General features: G+C 63.5%; 6 non-coding genes across 6 annotated transcripts; all 6 read right to left on the bottom strand.

Moving 5' to 3' along the window:
• Window positions 1-590: 590 nt before the first annotated feature.
• LOC142867677 (5S ribosomal RNA) lies at window positions 591-709 on the bottom strand. Its single transcript, XR_012917033.1, has one exon. It is a non-coding gene; the product is annotated as a 5S ribosomal RNA (ribosomal RNA).
• Window positions 710-4,250: 3,541 nt separating this feature from the next.
• LOC142867748 (5S ribosomal RNA) lies at window positions 4,251-4,369 on the bottom strand. Its single transcript, XR_012917105.1, has one exon. It is a non-coding gene; the product is annotated as a 5S ribosomal RNA (ribosomal RNA).
• Window positions 4,370-7,917: 3,548 nt separating this feature from the next.
• LOC142867749 (5S ribosomal RNA) lies at window positions 7,918-8,036 on the bottom strand. The gene has a single exon (XR_012917106.1). It is a non-coding gene; the product is annotated as a 5S ribosomal RNA (ribosomal RNA).
• A 3,533-nt stretch (window positions 8,037-11,569) lies between these two features.
• Window positions 11,570-11,688, bottom strand: LOC142867750 (5S ribosomal RNA). Its single transcript, XR_012917107.1, has one exon. It is a non-coding gene; the product is annotated as a 5S ribosomal RNA (ribosomal RNA).
• A 3,531-nt stretch (window positions 11,689-15,219) lies between these two features.
• LOC142867636 (5S ribosomal RNA) lies at window positions 15,220-15,338 on the bottom strand. Its single transcript, XR_012916990.1, has one exon. It is a non-coding gene; the product is annotated as a 5S ribosomal RNA (ribosomal RNA).
• A 3,528-nt stretch (window positions 15,339-18,866) lies between these two features.
• On the bottom strand, window positions 18,867-18,985 carry LOC142867637 (5S ribosomal RNA). Its single transcript, XR_012916991.1, has one exon. It is a non-coding gene; the product is annotated as a 5S ribosomal RNA (ribosomal RNA).
• Between the last annotated feature and the right edge of the window lie 1,741 nt (window positions 18,986-20,726).

Consider the following 20,726-nt stretch of genomic DNA (forward strand, 5'->3'; position numbering starts at 1 on the left):
TAAATGAATAAGAACACAGGGGGGAGGGGGGCACGGGCAACACATGTCACCTTAATACTTGGACTCCCATCATCTGCTTGAAAAGAGAGAGAAAAGAAAATGCAATCATAGAGATAAGAGACACTTTTTAAACATAATGAATCCGAAGAGAAAAGTAAAAGGAGGCCTGTGGAGCAGGTCTGGGTGTGACTCCGGATCCCCCAACATCAGGTGCCACCACCAAAGATTCCTACGTGTAGCCCATAGAACCCCAAAAGCAACGGGACGAGTTCTGGTCACATACTCCCTCAAAATGACATCCTGGCCTTCTTCTGGAACTCCCTCCCCTCTCAGACTCTCAAGGTTTCCTCCAGCGTGTCGGTTCCCACAGAGCAGACCTTTGGTCTGAGACCTGACAGTCCAGAAGCCACGCATGCTGCCGCGTGACGGCGGTGTCGCGGCTTGGGACAAGAGGAGGCCCCACGGTGCGGGCTGGGGCGCCAGGCACCGCGGCGGGCGCTGAGGGTGGGGGTGACCCCCACCCCGGGCCGCCGACTCGCTCCCAGAAAGGGGACAGAACAAGAGGCAAAACAAAAAAAAAAAAAAGAAGCCGCCTACGGCACCCGGTATTCCCAGGCGGTCTCCCATCCAAGTACTAACCAGGCCCGACCCTGCTTAGCTTCCGAGACCAGACGAGATCGGGCGCGTTCAGGGTGGTGTGGCCCTAGACGGCGGAGGGCGCCCCTGCCCCGCTCAAGAAGCCGAGCCTCTCTGCGCTTCCCCGCCGCCTCCTCCCCCCGCCCCAGGCCCCGCGCCGGCGCTGACCCGCACCGGGCCGGGCCTGTTGAGTTCACCGGCCGGGTCCGGCGGGCTCCGAGGGACGGGGGTGACAGGCGGGGCGGGGCGGGGCGGGGCGGGGCGGGCAGGGAGCGGCGGGCCGGGGTGGGGGGCTGTCTCTCTATACACACACACACACACACACACACACACACACACTCACACTCACACTCACTCACTCACACTCACACAAGATGCGCCTCCACGGCTGGACTCGCCAAGGTGGAGACCTTCCAGCCCCCTTCCTCTCCTCGCCTGGCCCACCCCCAGCTCGTGGCCGCCGCCGCCGCCGCCGCCGATTGCGCACGCGCGGGTCGCCCGCCCTTTGACCCCAGGCAGGGTCCGCCATCCCCGACAACCCCTTTCAGCTGCGCCCCCCACCCTGTGGGTGGGCTGCCGCCTATTCCCCCGGGCCGGGGCTGGGGCACAGCGCATGGGGGAGGGGAGCGAGTGTATGGGGCGTCTCTCTCTCTCTCTAGGGATGTGTCCCATGGGTGGGGTGGCGTGGTTTGTGGGGCGCTGAAGAAATCAGTCCCCTCCATCTCCTACCTCTGGAAAACGCCCAAGCCCTTGGAGAACTGCCGGCAACGCGACCGTGGGGGCCGGGACCCTCCTCTGTGTCCTCCTGTGGCCCAGTCCAAGGGGCCTGGGCCTGGCCGGGGCTGCATTGGACCCCGACCACCCTGGCGTGTGGACTCGCTAAAAATCGGCGATTAGATATTGGATTCCAGCTTCATTGAGGTCATTTCACTAATGAGTGCACCGGAAAGAGTTTCCTAATCCATCTGTGAGGGTGGCAACTGAAAGAGAATTTTAAAGCTGACAGAATAGGCGAGGAAAGGCATAGGAGATTTCCACACCCAGTAAGGAAGCCTTTCCCGAAATGGAAGAAAGAAACGAGCAAACAGAAACACCGGTAGCCCGCCAGGATCAGAGTCTGCCCCCGAGAGAAAGTACCCTGACCAGGTTCACCCGTGGGTGGGTGGCGAGCTAGCGGCATTCAGAAGAGCGAGGCCCGCAGTCTGTGCAGAAGACACCTGCACTCGGGTGTGTGTGGCGGCACGATTCACAAGCAGCTCCAGATGTTAAGCCAAGGAGAAGCCAGGGAGTTCCCAACGCCCCAGGTGTCCTCAGCCCACGACTGGCTGCTGGGGGAATGCGAAGCCCGGCTCCTTGTCTCAGAGCCCTTGTCTCAGAGCGGGACAACCAGGAGGTGTGACGTACACCCCGGGGTTCCCAGGAGGATCAGGCTGAAGCTGGGACTTGGCCTGAAAGTGTCCCCTCGCATGGCCACCCCCTTCCCCTTCCTGCTCCTCTACTCCTGGTGCCCCTCCATCCAGGGGCCAGACCTTAAAGAGTCACCCGCAAGAGAATCCTGGTCCCAAAGGAGCCTTCTGGGGGACCCGTGCTGAGAGAGGTTGTGGGCATGGCCCGCTGGGGCTCTGCCCGACCCAGGGCTGAGAGATGCAACCTCCCAGCTCTGGGTCCCTGCAGGGGAAGCGTTGGCAAGCACAGGGCCAGTCCTCCAAAGGCCCAGGTGCAGGGAGCCCAGGCCAAGCAGCCTGTGGAAGAAGCCACCCCGGGAACACGACTGCAGGCCACGGCCCTTCCCACCTCCTCCTCCTCCTCCTCCTGCTCCTCCACACCCCCCCCCGACCTCCCACCCCCCCACCCCACCCCCCGACATGGCGCAGGGCTCAGAGACACCTCAGACACTTGCTACCCAAAGTGCAAAGGGCATCAGTTGCTCCTCCAAACCCCCCCCCGTGCCCAGCAGACCGCGTTGTCCAGCCAGCCCCCGGGCCTCCCTGGGGTGCCCAGCACAAAAGTGCAGACAACCACCGGACCCTCAATCTCAGTTTTCGGATGTTTTTGCCACTCTAAGGACCCGCAGGCCAGCTGGGCCTTCTGGCAGGACAGAGAGCCCCGGAATCCGACGTGGAGAGCTGGGTGTACGTCCCCACGAGGAGGCGGTCCCCACCTCCGCGGCTCTCCCCTTGCGGGGGGGAAAAGCAGCCACGGGGCCTCAGAGAAGACACCAGGCTGGGCGCCCGCCCCACAGTGGGGGCACGTCCCCCGCAGGCCACTTAGCGCCGGCCGCCGGCCGGCGGACGGTTGGGTGGCGCGAGACGCTGCGGCCGCCCTGCTACCGGGTCCCTGGGAGGGCGTCCTGGAACCAGCGTCCACACCAAGCCCTTGGAAGGCCCAGGCGACGGAGGAGCCCCGTCAGGCAGGGGCCGAGGACGGTGACGGCCCGGGCGGGGAGGAGCGTGTCAGGCAGGGGCAGAGGACGGTGACAGGTGACAGGCCGGGCGGGAAGGAGTCAGTCAGGCAGGGGCCGAGGAGGAGACGGGCTGGGTAAGGGTTAGGGTTAGAGTCAGGGCACAAGTCACAATCGCAAAGACCTGGAAGCGACCCGAGTGCCCATCGACCCACGAGTGCGTAAATGAAATGTGGCGCGTGGACACCACGGAGTGCTATTCAGCTAGGAGGAGCAGCGGTGAGAGGGCACCTCTCGTGGTTCTCCTGGCCAGAGCTGGAACCCGTTCCAGTAAGCCAGGTAGCCCAAGAATGGACACACGAGCACCACGTGCTCGCGCTCACCAGCAAATGGGTACGAACCGATGGACACCTAAGTGGACACAGAGGAATCACCTTCATCGGGTGGGTGTCGGGCGGGTGGGGGGAGGGGATGGGCATACACCTCCATTAGGAACGGGGTGGGTGCGCACCGACTGGGGGATGGGCGCACTTGAGGCTCTGACCCGAGGGGGGAGGCTGGGAGAGGGCAACGTACCCGACCTTAACATTGGTACCCCCACAATACGCTGGAACAACATCAGAGGTAAATGAATAAGAACACAGGGGGGAGGGGGGCACGGGCAACACATGTCACCTTAATACTTGGACTCCCATCATCTGCTTGAAAAGAGAGAGAAAAGAAAATGCAATCATAGAGATAAGAGACACTTTTTAAACATAATGAATCCGAAGAGAAAAGTAAAAGGAGGCCTGTGGAGCAGGTCTGGGTGTGACTCCGGATCCCCCAACATCAGGTGCCACCACCAAAGATTCCTACGTGTAGCCCATAGAACCCCAAAAGCAACGGGACGAGTTCTGGTCACATACTCCCTCAAAATGACATCCTGGCCTTCTTCTGGAACTCCCTCCCCTCTCAGACTCTCAAGGTTTCCTCCAGCGTGTCGGTTCCCACAGAGCAGACCTTTGGTCTGAGACCTGACAGTCCAGAAGCCACGCATGCTGCCGCGTGACGGCGGTGTCGCGGCTTGGGACAAGAGGAGGCCCCACGGTGCGGGCTGGGGCGCCAGGCACCGCGGCGGGCGCTGAGGGTGGGGGTGACCCCACCCCGGGCCGCCGACTCGCTCCCAGAAAGGGGACAGAACAAGAGGCAAAACAAAAAAAAAAAAAGAAGAAGCCTACGGCACCCGGTATTCCCAGGCGGTCTCCCATCCAAGTACTAACCAGGCCCGACCCTGCTTAGCTTCCGAGACCAGACGAGATCGGGCGCGTTCAGGGTGGTGTGGCCCTAGACGGCGGAGGGCGCCCCTGCCCCGCTCAAGAAGCCGAGCCTCTCTGCGCTTCCCCGCCGCCTCCTCCCCCCGCCCCAGGCCCCGCGCCGGCGCTGACCCGCACCGGGCCGGGCCTGTTGAGTTCACCGGCCGGGTCCGGCGGGCTCCGAGGGACGGGGGTGACAGGCGGGGCGGGGCGGGGCGGGGCGGGGCGGGCAGGGAGCGGCGGGCCGGGGTGGGGGGCTGTCTCTCTATACACACACACACACACACACACACACACACACACACTCACACTCACACTCACTCACTCACACTCACACAAGATGCGCCTCCACGGCTGGACTCGCCAAGGTGGAGACCTTCCAGCCCCCTTCCTCTCCTCGCCTGGCCCACCCCCAGCTCGTGGCCGCCGCCGCCGCCGCCGCCGCCGCCGATTGCGCACGCGCGGGTCGCCCGCCCTTTGACCCCAGGCAGGGGCCGCCATCCCCGACAACCCCTTTCAGCTGCGCCCCCCACCCTGTGGGTGGGCTGCCGCCTATTCCCCCGGGCCCGGGCTGGGGCACAGCGCATGGGGGAGGGGAGCGAGTGTATGGGGCGTCTCTCTCTCTCTCTAGGGATGTGTCCCATGGGTGGGGTGGCGTGGTTTGTGGGGCGCTGAAGAAATCAGTCCCCTCCATCTCCTACCTCTGGAAAACGCCCAAGCCCTTGGAGAACTGCCGGCAACGCGACCGTGGGGGCCGGGAACCTCCTCTGGGTCCTCCTGTGGCCCAGTCCAAGGGGCCTGGGCCTGGCCGGGGCTGCATTAGACCCCGACCACCCTGGCGTGTGGACTCGCTAAAAATCGGCGATTAGATATTGGATTCCAGCTTCATTGAGGTCATTTCACTAATGAGTGCACCGGAAAGAGTTTCCTAATCCATCTGTGAGGGTGGCAACTGAAAGAGAATTTTAAAGCTGACAGAATAGGCGAGGAAAGGCATAGGAGATTTCCACACCCAGTAAGGAAGCCTTTCCCGAAATGGAAGAAAGAAACGAGCAAACAGAAACACCGGTAGCCCGCCAGGATCAGAGTCTGCCCCCGAGAGAAAGTACCCTGACCAGGTTCACCCGTGGGTGGGTGGCGAGCTAGCGGCATTCAGAAGAGCGAGGCCCGCAGTCTGTGCAGAAGACACCTGCACTCGGGTGTGTGTGGCGGCACGATTCACAAGCAGCTCCAGATGTTAAGCCAAGGAGAAGCCAGGGAGTTCCCAACGCCCCAGGTGTCCTCAGCCCACGACTGGCTGCTGGGGGAATGCGAAGCCCGGCTCCTTGTCTCAGAGCCCTTGTCTCAGAGCGGGACAACCAGGAGGTGTGACGTACACCCCGGGGTTCCCAGGAGGATCAGGCTGAAGCTGGGACTTGGCCTGAAAGTGTCCCCTCGCATGGCCACCCCCTTCCCCTTCCTGCTCCTCTACTCCTGGTGCCCCTCCATCCAGGGGCCAGACCTTAAAGAGTCACCCGCAAGAGAATCCTGGTCCCAAAGGAGCCTTCTGGGGGACCCGTGCTGAGAGAGGTTGTGGGCATGGCCCGCTGGGGCTCTGCCCGACCCAGGGCTGAGAGATGCAACCTCCCAGCTCTGGGTCCCTGCAGGGGAAGCGTTGGCAAGCACAGGGCCAGTCCTCCAAAGGCCCAGGTGCAGGGAGCCCAGGCCAAGCAGCCTGTGGAAGAAGCCACCCCGGGAACACGACTGCAGGCCACGGCCCTTCCCACCTCCTCCTCCTCCTCCTCCTGCTCCTCCACCCCCCCCCGACCTCCCACCCCCCCACCCCACCCCCCGACATGGCGCAGGGCTCAGAGACACCTCAGACACTTGCTACCCAAAGTGCAAAGGGCATCAGTTGCTCCTCCAAACCCCCCCCCTGCCCAGCAGACCGCGTTGTCCAGCCAGCCCCCGGGCCTCCCTGGGGTGCCCAGCACAAAAGTGCAGACAACCACCGGACCCTCAATCTCAGTTTTCGGATGTTTTTGCCACTCTAAGGACCCGCAGGCCAGCTGGGCCTTCTGGCAGGACAGAGAGCCCCGGAATCCGACGTGGAGAGCTGGGTGTACGTCCCCACGAGGAGGCGGTCCCCACCTCCGCGGCTCTCCCCTTGCGGGGGGGAAAAGCAGCCACGGGGCCTCAGAGAAGACACCAGGCTGGGCGCCCGCCCCACAGTGGGGGCACGTCCCCCGCAGGCCACTTAGCGCCGGCCGCCGGCCGGCGGACGGTTGGGTGGCGCGAGACGCTGCGGCCGCCCTGCTACCGGGTTCCTGGGAGGGCGTCCTGGAACCAGCGTCCACACCAAGCCCTTGGAAGGCCCAGGCGACGGAGGAGCCCCGTCAGGCAGGGGCCGAGGACGGTGACGGCCCGGGCGGGGAGGAGCGTGTCAGGCAGGGGCAGAGGACGGTGACAGGTGACAGGCCGGGCGGGAAGGAGTCAGTCAGGCAGGGGCCGAGGAGGAGACGGGCTGGGTAAGGGTTAGGGTTAGAGTCAGGGCACAAGTCACAATCGCAAAGACCTGGAAGCGACCCGAGTGCCCATCGACCCACGAGTGCGTAAATGAAATGTGGCGCGTGGACACCACGGAGTGCTATTCAGCTAGGAGGAGCAGCGGTGAGAGGGCACCTCTCGTGGTTCTCCTGGCCAGAGCTGGAACCCGTTCCAGTAAGCCAGGTAGCCCAAGAATGGACACACGAGCACCACGTGCTCGCGCTCACCAGCAAATGGGTACGAACCGATGGACACCTAAGTGGACACAGAGGAATCACCTTCATCGGGTGGGTGTCGGGCGGGTGGGGGGAGGGGATGGGCATACACCTCCATTAGGAACGGGGTGGGTGCGCACCGACTGGGGGATGGGCGCACTTGAGGCTCTGACCCGAGGGGGGAGGCTGGGAGAGGGCAACGTACCCGACCTTAACATTGGTACCCCCACAATACGCTGGAACAACATCAGAGGTAAATGAATAAGAACACAGGGGGGAGGGGGGCACGGGCAACACATGTCACCTTAATACTTGGACTCCCATCATCTGCTTGAAAAGAGAGAGAAAAGAAAATGCAATCATAGAGATAAGAGACACTTTTTAAACATAATGAATCCGAAGAGAAAAGTAAAAGGAGGCCTGTGGAGCAGGTCTGGGTGTGACTCCGGATCCCCCAACATCAGGTGCCACCACCAAAGATTCCTACGTGTAGCCCATAGAACCCCAAAAGCAACGGGACGAGTTCTGGTCACATACTCCCTCAAAATGACATCCTGGCCTTCTTCTGGAACTCCCTCCCCTCTCAGACTCTCAAGGTTTCCTCCAGCGTGTCGGTTCCCACAGAGCAGACCTTTGGTCTGAGACCTGACAGTCCAGAAGCCACGCATGCTGCCGCGTGACGGCGGTGTCGCGGCTTGGGACAAGAGGAGGCCCCACGGTGCGGGCTGGGGCGCCAGGCACCGCGGCGGGCGCTGAGGGTGGGGGTGACCCCCACCCCGGGCCGCCGACTCGCTCCCAGAAAGGGGACAGAACAAGAGGCAAAACAAAAAAAAAAAAAAGAAGAAGCCTACGGCACCCGGTATTCCCAGGCGGTCTCCCATCCAAGTACTAACCAGGCCCGACCCTGCTTAGCTTCCGAGACCAGACGAGATCGGGCGCGTTCAGGGTGGTGTGGCCCTAGACGGCGGAGGGCGCCCCTGCCCCGCTCAAGAAGCCGAGCCTCTCTGCGCTTCCCCGCCGCCTCCTCCCCCCGCCCCAGGCCCCGCGCCGGCGCTGACCCGCACCGGGCCGGGCCTGTTGAGTTCACCGGCCGGGTCCGGCGGGCTCCGAGGGACGGGGGTGACAGGCGGGGCGGGGCGGGCAGGGAGCGGCGGGCCGGGGTGGGGGGCTGTCTCTCTATACACACACACACACACACACACACACACTCACACTCACTCACTCACACTCACACAAGATGCGCCTCCACGGCTGGACTCGCCAAGGTGGAGACCTTCCAGCCCCCTTCCTCTCCTCGCCTGGCCCACCCCCAGCTCGTGGCCGCCGCCGCCGCCGCCGCCGCCGCCGCCGCCGCCGCCGCCGATTGCGCACGCGCGGGTCGCCCGCCCTTTGACCCCAGGCAGGGGCCGCCATCCCCGACAACCCCTTTCAGCTGTGCCCCCCACCCTGTGGGTGGGCTGCCGCCTATTCCCCCGGGCCCGGGCTGGGGCACAGCGCATGGGGGAGGGGAGCGAGTGTATGGGGCGTCTCTCTCTCTCTCTAGGGATGTGTCCCATGGGTGGGGTGGCGTGGTTTGTGGGGCGCTGAAGAAATCAGTCCCCTCCATCTCCTACCTCTGGAAAACGCCCAAGCCCTTGGAGAACTGCCGGCAACGCGACCGTGGGGGCCGGGACCCTCCTCTGTGTCCTCCTGTGGCCCAGTCCAAGGGGCCTGGGCCTGGCCGGGGCTGCATTGGACCCCGACCACCCTGGCGTGTGGACTCGCTAAAAATCGGCGATTAGATATTGGATTCCAGCTTCATTGAGGTCATTTCACTAATGAGTGCACCGGAAAGAGTTTCCTAATCCATCTGTGAGGGTGGCAACTGAAAGAGAATTTTAAAGCTGACAGAATAGGCGAGGAAAGGCATAGGAGATTTCCACACCCAGTAAGGAAGCCTTTCCCGAAATGGAAGAAAGAAACGAGCAAACAGAAACACCGGTAGCCCGCCAGGATGAGAGTCTGCCCCCGAGAGAAAGTACCCTGACCAGGTTCACCCGTGGGTGGGTGGCGAGCTAGCGGCATTCAGAAGAGCGAGGCCCGCAGTCTGTGCAGAAGACACCTGCACTCGGGTGTGTGTGGCGGCACGATTCACAAGCAGCTCCAGATGTTAAGCCAAGGAGAAGCCAGGGAGTTCCCAACGCCCCAGGTGTCCTCAGCCCACGACTGGCTGCTGGGGGAATGCGAAGCCCGGCTCCTTGTCTCAGAGCCCTTGTCTCAGAGCGGGACAACCAGGAGGTGTGACGTACACCCCGGGGTTCCCAGGAGGATCAGGCTGAAGCTGGGACTTGGCCTGAAAGTGTCCCCTCGCATGGCCACCCCCTTCCCCTTCCTGCTCCTCTACTCCTGGTGCCCCTCCATCCAGGGGCCAGACCTTAAAGAGTCACCCGCAAGAGAATCCTGGTCCCAAAGGAGCCTTCTGGGGGACCCGTGCTGAGAGAGGTTGTGGGCATGGCCCGCTGGGGCTCTGCCCGACCCAGGGCTGAGAGATGCAACCTCCCAGCTCTGGGTCCCTGCAGGGGAAGCGTTGGCAAGCACAGGGCCAGTCCTCCAAAGGCCCAGGTGCAGGGAGCCCAGGCCAAGCAGCCTGTGGAAGAAGCCACCCCGGGAACACGACTGCAGGCCACGGCCCTTCCCACCTCCTCCTCCTCCTCCTCCTGCTCCTCCACACCCCCCGACCTCCCACCCCCCCACCCCACCCCCCGACATGGCGCAGGGCTCAGAGACACCTCAGACACTTGCTACCCAAAGTGCAAAGGGCATCAGTTGCTCCTCCAAACCCCCCCCCTGCCCAGCAGACCGCGTTGTCCAGCCAGCCCCCGGGCCTCCCTGGGGTGCCCAGCACAAAAGTGCAGACAACCACCGGACCCTCAATCTCAGTTTTCGGATGTTTTTGCCACTCTAAGGACCCGCAGGCCAGCTGGGCCTTCTGGCAGGACAGAGAGCCCCGGAATCCGACGTGGAGAGCTGGGTGTACGTCCCCACGAGGAGGCGGTCCCCACCTCCGCGGCTCTCCCCTTGCGGGGGGGAAAAGCAGCCACGGGGCCTCAGAGAAGACACCAGGCTGGGCGCCCGCCCCACAGTGGGGGCACGTCCCCCGCAGGCCACTTAGCGCCGGCCGCCGGCCGGCGGACGGTTGGGTGGCGCGAGACGCTGCGGCCGCCCTGCTACCGGGTTCCTGGGAGGGCGTCCTGGAACCAGCGTCCACACCAAGCCCTTGGAAGGCCCAGGCGACGGAGGAGCCCCGTCAGGCAGGGGCCGAGGACGGTGACGGCCCGGGCGGGGAGGAGCGTGTCAGGCAGGGGCAGAGGACGGTGACAGGTGACAGGCCGGGCGGGAAGGAGTCAGTCAGGCAGGGGCCGAGGAGGAGACGGGCTGGGTAAGGGTTAGGGTTAGAGTCAGGGCACAAGTCACAATCGCAAAGACCTGGAAGCGACCCGAGTGCCCATCGACCCACGAGTGCGTAAATGAAATGTGGCGCGTGGACACCACGGAGTGCTATTCAGCTAGGAGGAGCAGCGGTGAGAGGGCACCTCTCGTGGTTCTCCTGGCCAGAGCTGGAACCCGTTCCAGTAAGCCAGGTAGCCCAAGAATGGACACACGAGCACCACGTGCTCGCGCTCACCAGCAAATGGGTACGAACCGATGGACACCTAAGTGGACACAGAGGAATCACCTTCATCGGGTGGGTGTCGGGCGGGTGGGGGGAGGGGATGGGCATACACCTCCATTAGGAACGGGGTGGGTGCGCACCGACTGGGGGATGGGCGCACTTGAGGCTCTGACCCGAGGGGGGAGGCTGGGAGAGGGCAACGTACCCGACCTTAACATTGGTACCCCCACAATACGCTGGAACAACATCAGAGGTAAATGAATAAGAACACAGGGGGGAGGGGGGCACGGGCAACACATGTCACCTTAATACTTGGACTCCCATCATCTGCTTGAAAAGAGAGAGAAAAGAAAATGCAATCATAGAGATAAGAGACACTTTTTAAACATAATGAATCCGAAGAGAAAAGTAAAAGGAGGCCTGTGGAGCAGGTCTGGGTGTGACTCCGGATCCCCCAACATCAGGTGCCACCACCAAAGATTCCTACGTGTAGCCCATAGAACCCCAAAAGCAACGGGACGAGTTCTGGTCACATACTCCCTCAAAATGACATCCTGGCCTTCTTCTGGAACTCCCTCCCCTCTCAGACTCTCAAGGTTTCCTCCAGCGTGTCGGTTCCCACAGAGCAGACCTTTGGTCTGAGACCTGACAGTCCAGAAGCCACGCATGCTGCCGCGTGACGGCGGTGTCGCGGCTTGGGACAAGAGGAGGCCCCACGGTGCGGGCTGGGGCGCCAGGCACCGCGGCGGGCGCTGAGGGTGGGGGTGACCCCCACCCCGGGCCGCCGACTCGCTCCCAGAAAGGGGACAGAACAAGAGGCAAAACAAAAAAAAAAAAAAGAAGAAGCCTACGGCACCCGGTATTCCCAGGCGGTCTCCCATCCAAGTACTAACCAGGCCCGACCCTGCTTAGCTTCCGAGACCAGACGAGATCGGGCGCGTTCAGGGTGGTGTGGCCCTAGACGGCGGAGGGCGCCCCTGCCCCGCTCAAGAAGCCGAGCCTCTCTGCGCTTCCCCGCCGCCTCCTCCCCCCGCCCCAGGCCCCGCGCCGGCGCTGACCCGCACCGGGCCGGGCCTGTTGAGTTCACCGGCCAGGTCCGGCGGGCTCCGAGGGACGGGGGTGACAGGCGGGGCGGGGCGGGCAGGGAGCGGCGGGCCGGGGTGGGGGGCTGTCTCTCTATACACACACACACACACACACACACACACACTCACACTCACTCACTCACACTCACACAAGATGCGCCTCCACGGCTGGACTCGCCAAGGTGGAGACCTTCCAGCCCCCTTCCTCTCCTCGCCTGGCCCACCCCCAGCTCGTGGCCGCCGCCGCCGCCGCCGCCGCCGCCGCCGCCGCCGCCGATTGCGCACGCGCGGGTCGCCCGCCCTTTGACCCCTGGCAGGGCCCGCCATCCCCACAACCCCTTTCAGCTGCGCCCCCCACCCTGTGGGTGGGCTGCCGCCTATTCCCCCGGGCCGGGCTGGGGCACAGCGCATGGGGGAGGGGAGCGAGTGTATGGGGCGTCTCTCTCTCTCTCTAGGGATGTGTCCCATGGGTGGGGTGGCGTGGTTTGTGGGGCGCTGAAGAAATCAGTCCCCTCCATCTCCTACCTCTGGAAAACGCCCAAGCCCTTGGAGAACTGCCGGCAACGCGACCGTGGGGGCCGGGAACCTCCTCTGGGTCCTCCTGTGGCCCAGTCCAAGGGGCCTGGGCCTGGCCGGGGCTGCATTAGACCCCGACCACCCTGGCGTGTGGACTCGCTAAAAATCGGCGATTAGATATTGGATTCCAGCTTCATTGAGGTCATTTCACTAATGAGTGCACCGGAAAGAGTTTCCTAATCCATCTGTGAGGGTGGCAACTGAAAGAGAATTTTAAAGCTGACAGAATAGGCGAGGAAAGGCATAGGAGATTTCCACACCCAGTAAGGAAGCCTTTCCCGAAATGGAAGAAAGAAACGAGCAAACAGAAACACCGGTAGCCCGCCAGGATGAGAGTCTGCCCCCGAGAGAAAGTACCCTGACCAGGTTCACCCGTGGGTGGGTGGCGAGCTAGCGGCATTCAGAAGAGCGAGGCCCGCAGTCTGTGCAGAAGACACCTGCACTCGGGTGTGTGTGGCGGCACGATTCACAAGCAGCTCCAGATGTTAAGCCAAGGAGAAGCCAGGGAGTTCCCAACGCCCCAGGTGTCCTCAGCCCACGACTGGCTGCTGGGGGAATGCGAAGCCCGGCTCCTTGTCTCAGAGCCCTTGTCTCAGAGCGGGACAACCAGGAGGTGTGACGTACACCCCGGGGTTCCCAGGAGGATCAGGCTGAAGCTGGGACTTGGCCTGAAAGTGTCCCCTCGCATGGCCACCCCCTTCCCCTTCCTGCTCCTCTACTCCTGGTGCCCCTCCATCCAGGGGCCAGACCTTAAAGAGTCACCCGCAAGAGAATCCTGGTCCCAAAGGAGCCTTCTGGGGGACCCGTGCTGAGAGAGGTTGTGGGCATGGCCCGCTGGGGCTCTGCCCGACCCAGGGCTGAGAGATGCAACCTCCCAGCTCTGGGTCCCTGCAGGGGAAGCGTTGGCAAGCACAGGGCCAGTCCTCCAAAGGCCCAGGTGCAGGGAGCCCAGGCCAAGCAGCCTGTGGAAGAAGCCACCCCGGGAACACGACTGCAGGCCACGGCCCTTCCCACCTCCTCCTCCTCCTCCTCCTGCTCCTCCACACCCCCCGACCTCCCACCCCCCCACCCCACCCCCCGACATGGCGCAGGGCTCAGAGACACCTCAGACACTTGCTACCCAAAGTGCAAAGGGCATCAGTTGCTCCTCCAAACCCCCCCCCTGCCCAGCAGACCGCGTTGTCCAGCCAGCCCCCGGGCCTCCCTGGGGTGCCCAGCACAAAAGTGCAGACAACCACCGGACCCTCAATCTCAGTTTTCGGATGTTTTTGCCACTCTAAGGACCCGCAGGCCAGCTGGGCCTTCTGGCAGGACAGAGAGCCCCGGAATCCGACGTGGAGAGCTGGGTGTACGTCCCCACGAGGAGGCGGTCCCCACCTCCGCGGCTCTCCCCTTGCGGGGGGGAAAAGCAGCCACGGGGCCTCAGAGAAGACACCAGGCTGGGCGCCCGCCCCACAGTGGGGGCACGTCCCCCGCAGGCCACTTAGCGCCGGCCGCCGGCCGGCGGACGGTTGGGTGGCGCGAGACGCTGCGGCCGCCCTGCTACCGGGTTCCTGGGAGGGCGTCCTGGAACCAGCGTCCACACCAAGCCCTTGGAAGGCCCAGGCGACGGAGGAGCCCCGTCAGGCAGGGGCCGAGGACGGTGACGGCCCCGGGCGGGGAGGAGCGTGTCAGGCAGGGGCAGAGGACGGTGACAGGTGACAGGCCGGGCGGGAAGGAGTCAGTCAGGCAGGGGCCGAGGATGAGACGGGCTGGGTAAGGGTTAGGGTTAGAGTCAGGGCACAAGTCACAATCGCAAAGACCTGGAAGCGACCCGAGTGCCCATCGACCCACGAGTGCGTAAATGAAATGTGGCGCGTGGACACCACGGAGTGCTATTCAGCTAGGAGGAGCAGCGGTGAGAGGGCACCTCTCGTGGTTCTCCTGGCCAGAGCTGGAACCCGTTCCAGTAAGCCAGGTAGCCCAAGAATGGACACACGAGCACCACGTGCTCGCGCTCACCAGCAAATGGGTACGAACCGATGGACACCTAAGTGGACACAGAGGAATCACCTTCATCGGGTGGGTGTCGGGCGGGTGGGGGGAGGGGATGGGCATACACCTCCATTAGGAACGGGGTGGGTGCGCACCGACTGGGGGATGGGCGCACTTGAGGCTCTGACCCGAGGGGGGAGGCTGGGAGAGGGCAACGTACCCGACCTTAACATTGGTACCCCCACAATACGCTGGAACAACATCAGAGGTAAATGAATAAGAACACAGGGGGGAGGGGGGCACGGGCAACACATGTCACCTTAATACTTGGACTCCCATCATCTGCTTGAAAAGAGAGAGAAAAGAAAATGCAATCATAGAGATAAGAGACACTTTTTAAACATAATGAATCCGAAGAGAAAAGTAAAAGGAGGCCTGTGGAGCAGGTCTGGGTGTGACTCCGGATCCCCCAACATCAGGTGCCACCACCAAAGATTCCTACGTGTAGCCCATAGAACCCCAAAAGCAACGGGACGAGTTCTGGTCACATACTCCCTCAAAATGACATCCTGGCCTTCTTCTGGAACTCCCTCCCCTCTCAGACTCTCAAGGTTTCCTCCAGCGTGTCGGTTCCCACAGAGCAGACCTTTGGTCTGAGACCTGACAGTCCAGAAGCCACGCATGCTGCCGCGTGACGGCGGTGTCGCGGCTTGGGACAAGAGGAGGCCCCACGGTGCGGGCTGGGGCGCCAGGCACCGCGGCGGGCGCTGAGGGTGGGGGTGACCCCCACCCCGGGCCGCCGACTCGCTCCCAGAAAGGGGACAGAACAAGAGGCAAAACAAAAAAAAAAAAAAGAAGAAGCCTACGGCACCCGGTATTCCCAGGCGGTCTCCCATCCAAGTACTAACCAGGCCCGACCCTGCTTAGCTTCCGAGACCAGACGAGATCGGGCGCGTTCAGGGTGGTGTGGCCCTAGACGGCGGAGGGCGCCCCTGCCCCGCTCAAGAAGCCGAGCCTCTCTGCGCTTCCCCGCCGCCTCCTCCCCCCGCCCCAGGCCCCGCGCCGGCGCTGACCCGCACCGGGCCGGGCCTGTTGAGTTCACCGGCCGGGTCCGGCGGGCTCCGAGGGACGGGGGTGACAGGCGGGGCGGGGCGGGCAGGGAGCGGCGGGCCGGGGTGGGGGGCTGTCTCTCTATACACACACACACACACACACACACACACTCACACTCACTCACTCACACTCACACAAGATGCGCCTCCACGGCTGGACTCGCCAAGGTGGAGACCTTCCAGCCCCCTTCCTCTCCTCGCCTGGCCCACCCCCAGCTCGTGGCCGCCGCCGCCGCCGCCGCCGCCGCCGCCGCCGCCGATTGCGCAGGCGCGGGTCGCCCGCCCTTTGACCCCAGGCAGGGGCCGCCATCCCCGACAACCCCTTTCAGCTGTGCCCCCCACCCTGTGGGTGGGCTGCCGCCTATTCCCCCGGGCCCGGGCTGGGGCACAGCGCATGGGGGAGGGGAGCGAGTGTATGGGGCGTCTCTCTCTCTCTCTAGGGATGTGTCCCATGGGTGGGGTGGCGTGGTTTGTGGGGCGCTGAAGAAATCAGTCCCCTCCATCTCCTACCTCTGGAAAACGCCCAAGCCCTTGGAGAACTGCCGGCAACGCGACCGTGGGGGCCGGGACCCTCCTCTGTGTCCTCCTGTGGCCCAGTCCAAGGGGCCTGGGCCTGGCCGGGGCTGCATTGGACCCCGACCACCCTGGCGTGTGGACTCGCTAAAAATCGGCGATTAGATATTGGATTCCAGCTTCATTGAGGTCATTTCACTAATGAGTGCACCGGAAAGAGTTTCCTAATCCATCTGTGAGGGTGGCAACTGAAAGAGAATTTTAAAGCTGACAGAATAGGCGAGGAAAGGCATAGGAGATTTCCACACCCAGTAAGGAAGCCTTTCCCGAAATGGAAGAAAGAAACGAGCAAACAGAAACACCGGTAGCCCGCCAGGATGAGAGTCTGCCCCCGAGAGAAAGTACCCTGACCAGGTTCACCCGTGGGTGGGTGGCGAGCTAGCGGCATTCAGAAGAGCGAGGCCCGCAGTCTGTGCAGAAGACACCTGCACTCGGGTGTGTGTGGCGGCACGATTCACAAGCAGCTCCAGATGTTAAGCCAAGGAGAAGCCAGGGAGTTCCCAACGCCCCAGGTGTCCTCAGCCCACGACTGGCTGCTGGGGGAATGCGAAGCCCGGCTCCTTGTCTCAGAGCCCTTGTCTCAGAGCGGGACAACCAGGAGGTGTGACGTACACCCCGGGGTTCCCAGGAGGATCAGGCTGAAGCTGGGACTTGGCCTGAAAGTGTCCCCTCGCATGGCCACCCCCTTCCCCTTCCTGCTCCTCTACTCCTGGTGCCCCTCCATCCAGGGGCCAGACCTTAAAGAGTCACCCGCAAGAGAATCCTGGTCCCAAAGGAGCCTTCTGGGGGACCCGTGCTGAGAGAGGTTGTGGGCATGGCCCGCTGGGGCTCTGCCCGACCCAGGGCTGAGAGATGCAACCTCCCAGCTCTGGGTCCCTGCAGGGGAAGCGTTGGCAAGCACAGGGCCAGTCCTCCAAAGGCCCAGGTGCAGGGAGCCCAGGCCAAGCAGCCTGTGGAAGAAGCCACCCCGGGAACACGACTGCAGGCCACGGCCCTTCCCACCTCCTCCTCCTCCTCCTCCTGCTCCTCCACACCCCCCGACCTCCCACCCCCCCACCCCACCCCCCGACATGGCGCAGGGCTCAGAGACACCTCAGACACTTGCTACCCAAAGTGCAAAGGGCATCAGTTGCTCCTCCAAACCCCCCCCCTGCCCAGCAGACCGCGTTGTCCAGCCAGCCCCCGGGCCTCCCTGGGGTGCCCAGCACAAAAGTGCAGACAACCACCGGACCCTCAATCTCAGTTTTCGGATGTTTTTGCCACTCTAAGGACCCGCAGGCCAGCTGGGCCTTCTGGCAGGACAGAGAGCCCCGGAATCCGACGTGGAGAGCTGGGTGTACGTCCCCACGAGGAGGCGGTCCCCACCTCCGCGGCTCTCCCCTTGCGGGGGGGAAAAGCAGCCACGGGGCCTCAGAGAAGACACCAGGCTGGGCGCCCGCCCCACAGTGGGGGCACGTCCCCCGCAGGCCACTTAGCGCCGGCCGCCGGCCGGCGGACGGTTGGGTGGCGCGAGACGCTGCGGCCGCCCTGCTACCGGGTTCCTGGGAGGGCGTCCTGGAACCAGCGTCCACACCAAGCCCTTGGAAGGCCCAGGCGACGGAGGAGCCCCGTCAGGCAGGGGCCGAGGACGGTGACGGCCCCGGGCGGGGAGGAGCGTGTCAGGCAGGGGCAGAGGACGGTGACAGGTGACAGGCCGGGCGGGAAGGAGTCAGTCAGGCAGGGGCCGAGGATGAGACGGGCTGGGTAAGGGTTAGGGTTAGAGTCAGGGCACAAGTCACAATCGCAAAGACCTGGAAGCGACCCGAGTGCCCATCGACCCACGAGTGCGTAAATGAAATGTGGCGCGTGGACACCACGGAGTGCTATTCAGCTAGGAGGAGCAGCGGTGAGAGGGCACCTCTCGTGGTTCTCCTGGCCAGAGCTGGAACCCGTTCCAGTAAGCCAGGTAGCCCAAGAATGGACACACGAGCACCACGTGCTCGCGCTCACCAGCAAATGGGTACGAACCGATGGACACCTAAGTGGACACAGAGGAATCACCTTCATCGGGTGGGTGTCGGGCGGGTGGGGGGAGGGGATGGGCATACACCTCCATTAGGAACGGGGTGGGTGCGCACCGACTGGGGGATGGGCGCACTTGAGGCTCTGACCCGAGGGGGGAGGCTGGGAGAGGGCAACGTACCCGACCTTAACATTGGTACCCCCACAATACGCTGGAACAACATCAGAGGTAAATGAATAAGAACACAGGGGGGAGGGGGGCACGGGCAACACATGTCACCTTAATACTTGGACTCCCATCATCTGCTTGAAAAGAGAGAGAAAAGAAAATGCAATCATAGAGATAAGAGACACTTTTTAAACATAATGAATCCGAAGAGAAAAGTAAAAGGAGGCCTGTGGAGCAGGTCTGGGTGTGACTCCGGATCCCCCAACATCAGGTGCCACCACCAAAGATTCCTACGTGTAGCCCATAGAACCCCAAAAGCAACGGGACGAGTTCTGGTCACATACTCCCTCAAAATGACATCCTGGCCTTCTTCTGGAACTCCCTCCCCTCTCAGACTCTCAAGGTTTCCTCCAGCGTGTCGGTTCCCACAGAGCAGACCTTTGGTCTGAGACCTGACAGTCCAGAAGCCACGCATGCTGCCGCGTGACGGCGGTGTCGCGGCTTGGGACAAGAGGAGGCCCCACGGTGCGGGCTGGGGCGCCAGGCACCGCGGCGGGCGCTGAGGGTGGGGGTGACCCCCACCCCGGGCCGCCGACTCGCTCCCAGAAAGGGGACAGAACAAGAGGCAAAACAAAAAAAAAAAAAAGAAGAAGCCTACGGCACCCGGTATTCCCAGGCGGTCTCCCATCCAAGTACTAACCAGGCCCGACCCTGCTTAGCTTCCGAGACCAGACGAGATCGGGCGCGTTCAGGGTGGTGTGGCCCTAGACGGCGGAGGGCGCCCCTGCCCCGCTCAAGAAGCCGAGCCTCTCTGCGCTTCCCCGCCGCCTCCTCCCCCCGCCCCAGGCCCCGCGCCGGCGCTGACCCGCACCGGGCCGGGCCTGTTGAGTTCACCGGCCGGGTCCGGCGGGCTCCGAGGGACGGGGGTGACAGGCGGGGCGGGGCGGGCAGGGAGCGGCGGGCCGGGGTGGGGGGCTGTCTCTCTATACACACACACACACACACACACACACACACACTCACACTCACTCACTCACACTCACACAAGATGCGCCTCCACGGCTGGACTCGCCAAGGTGGAGACCTTCCAGCCCCCTTCCTCTCCTCGCCTGGCCCACCCCCAGCTCGTGGCCGCCGCCGCCGCCGCCGCCGCCGCCGCCGATTGCGCACGCGCGGGTCGCCCGCCCTTTGACCCCAGGCAGGGGCCGCCATCCCCGACAACCCCTTTCAGCTGTGCCCCCCACCCTGTGGGTGGGCTGCCGCCTATTCCCCCGGGCCCGGGCTGGGGCACAGCTCATGGGGGAGGGGAGCGAGTGTATGGGGCGTCTCTCTCTCTCTCTAGGGATGTGTCCCATGGGTGGGGTGGCGTGGTTTGTGGGGCGCTGAAGAAATCAGTCCCCTCCATCTCCTACCTCTGGAAAACGCCCAAGCCCTTGGAGAACTGCCGGCAACGCGACCGTGGGGGCCGGGACCCTCCTCTGTGTCCTCCTGTGGCCCAGTCCAAGGGGCCTGGGCCTGGCCGGGGCTGCATTGGACCCCGACCACCCTGGCGTGTGGACTCGCTAAAAATCGGCGATTAGATATTGGATTCCAGCTTCATTGAGGTCATTTCACTAATGAGTGCACCGGAAAGAGTTTCCTAATCCATCTGTGAGGGTGGCAACTGAAAGAGAATTTTAAAGCTGACAGAATAGGCGAGGAAAGGCATAGGAGATTTCCACACCCAGTAAGGAAGCCTTTCCCGAAATGGAAGAAAGAAACGAGCAAACAGAAACACCGGTAGCCCGCCAGGATCAGAGTCTGCCCCCGAGAGAAAGTACCCTGACCAGGTTCACCCGTGGGTGGGTGGCGAGCTAGCGGCATTCAGAAGAGCGAGGCCCGCAGTCTGTGCAGAAGACACCTGCACTCGGGTGTGTGTGGCGGCACGATTCACAAGCAGCTCCAGATGTTAAGCCAAGGAGAAGCCAGGGAGTTCCCAACGCCCCAGGTGTCCTCAGCCCACGACTGGCTGCTGGGGGAATGCGAAGCCCGGCTCCTTGTCTCAGAGCCCTTGTCTCAGAGCGGGACAACCAGGAGGTGTGACGTACACCCCGGGGTTCCCAGGAGGATCAGGCTGAAGCTGGGACTTGGCCTGAAAGTGTCCCCTCGCATGGCCACCCCCTTCCCCTTCCTGCTCCTCTACTCCTGGTGCCCCTCCATCCAGGGGCCAGACCTTAAAGAGTCACCCGCAAGAGAATCCTGGTCCCAAAGGAGCCTTCTGGGGGACCCGTGCTGAGAGAGGTTGTGGGCATGGCCCGCTGGGGCTCTGCCCGACCCAGGGCTGAGAGATGCAACCTCCCAGCTCTGGGTCCCTGCAGGGGAAGCGTTGGCAAGCACAGGGCCAGTCCTCCAAAGGCCCAGGTGCAGGGAGCCCAGGCCAAGCAGCCTGTGGAAGAAGCCACCCCGGGAACACGACTGCAGGCCACGGCCCTTCCCACCTCCTCCTCCTCCTCCTCCTGCTCCTCCACACCC

Source organism: Microcebus murinus, unplaced genomic scaffold (assembly GCF_040939455.1).
Source record: "Microcebus murinus isolate Inina unplaced genomic scaffold, M.murinus_Inina_mat1.0 scaf019_hap2_Mmur4.0, whole genome shotgun sequence".
NCBI classification, from domain to species: Eukaryota; Metazoa; Chordata; class Mammalia; order Primates; family Cheirogaleidae; genus Microcebus; species Microcebus murinus.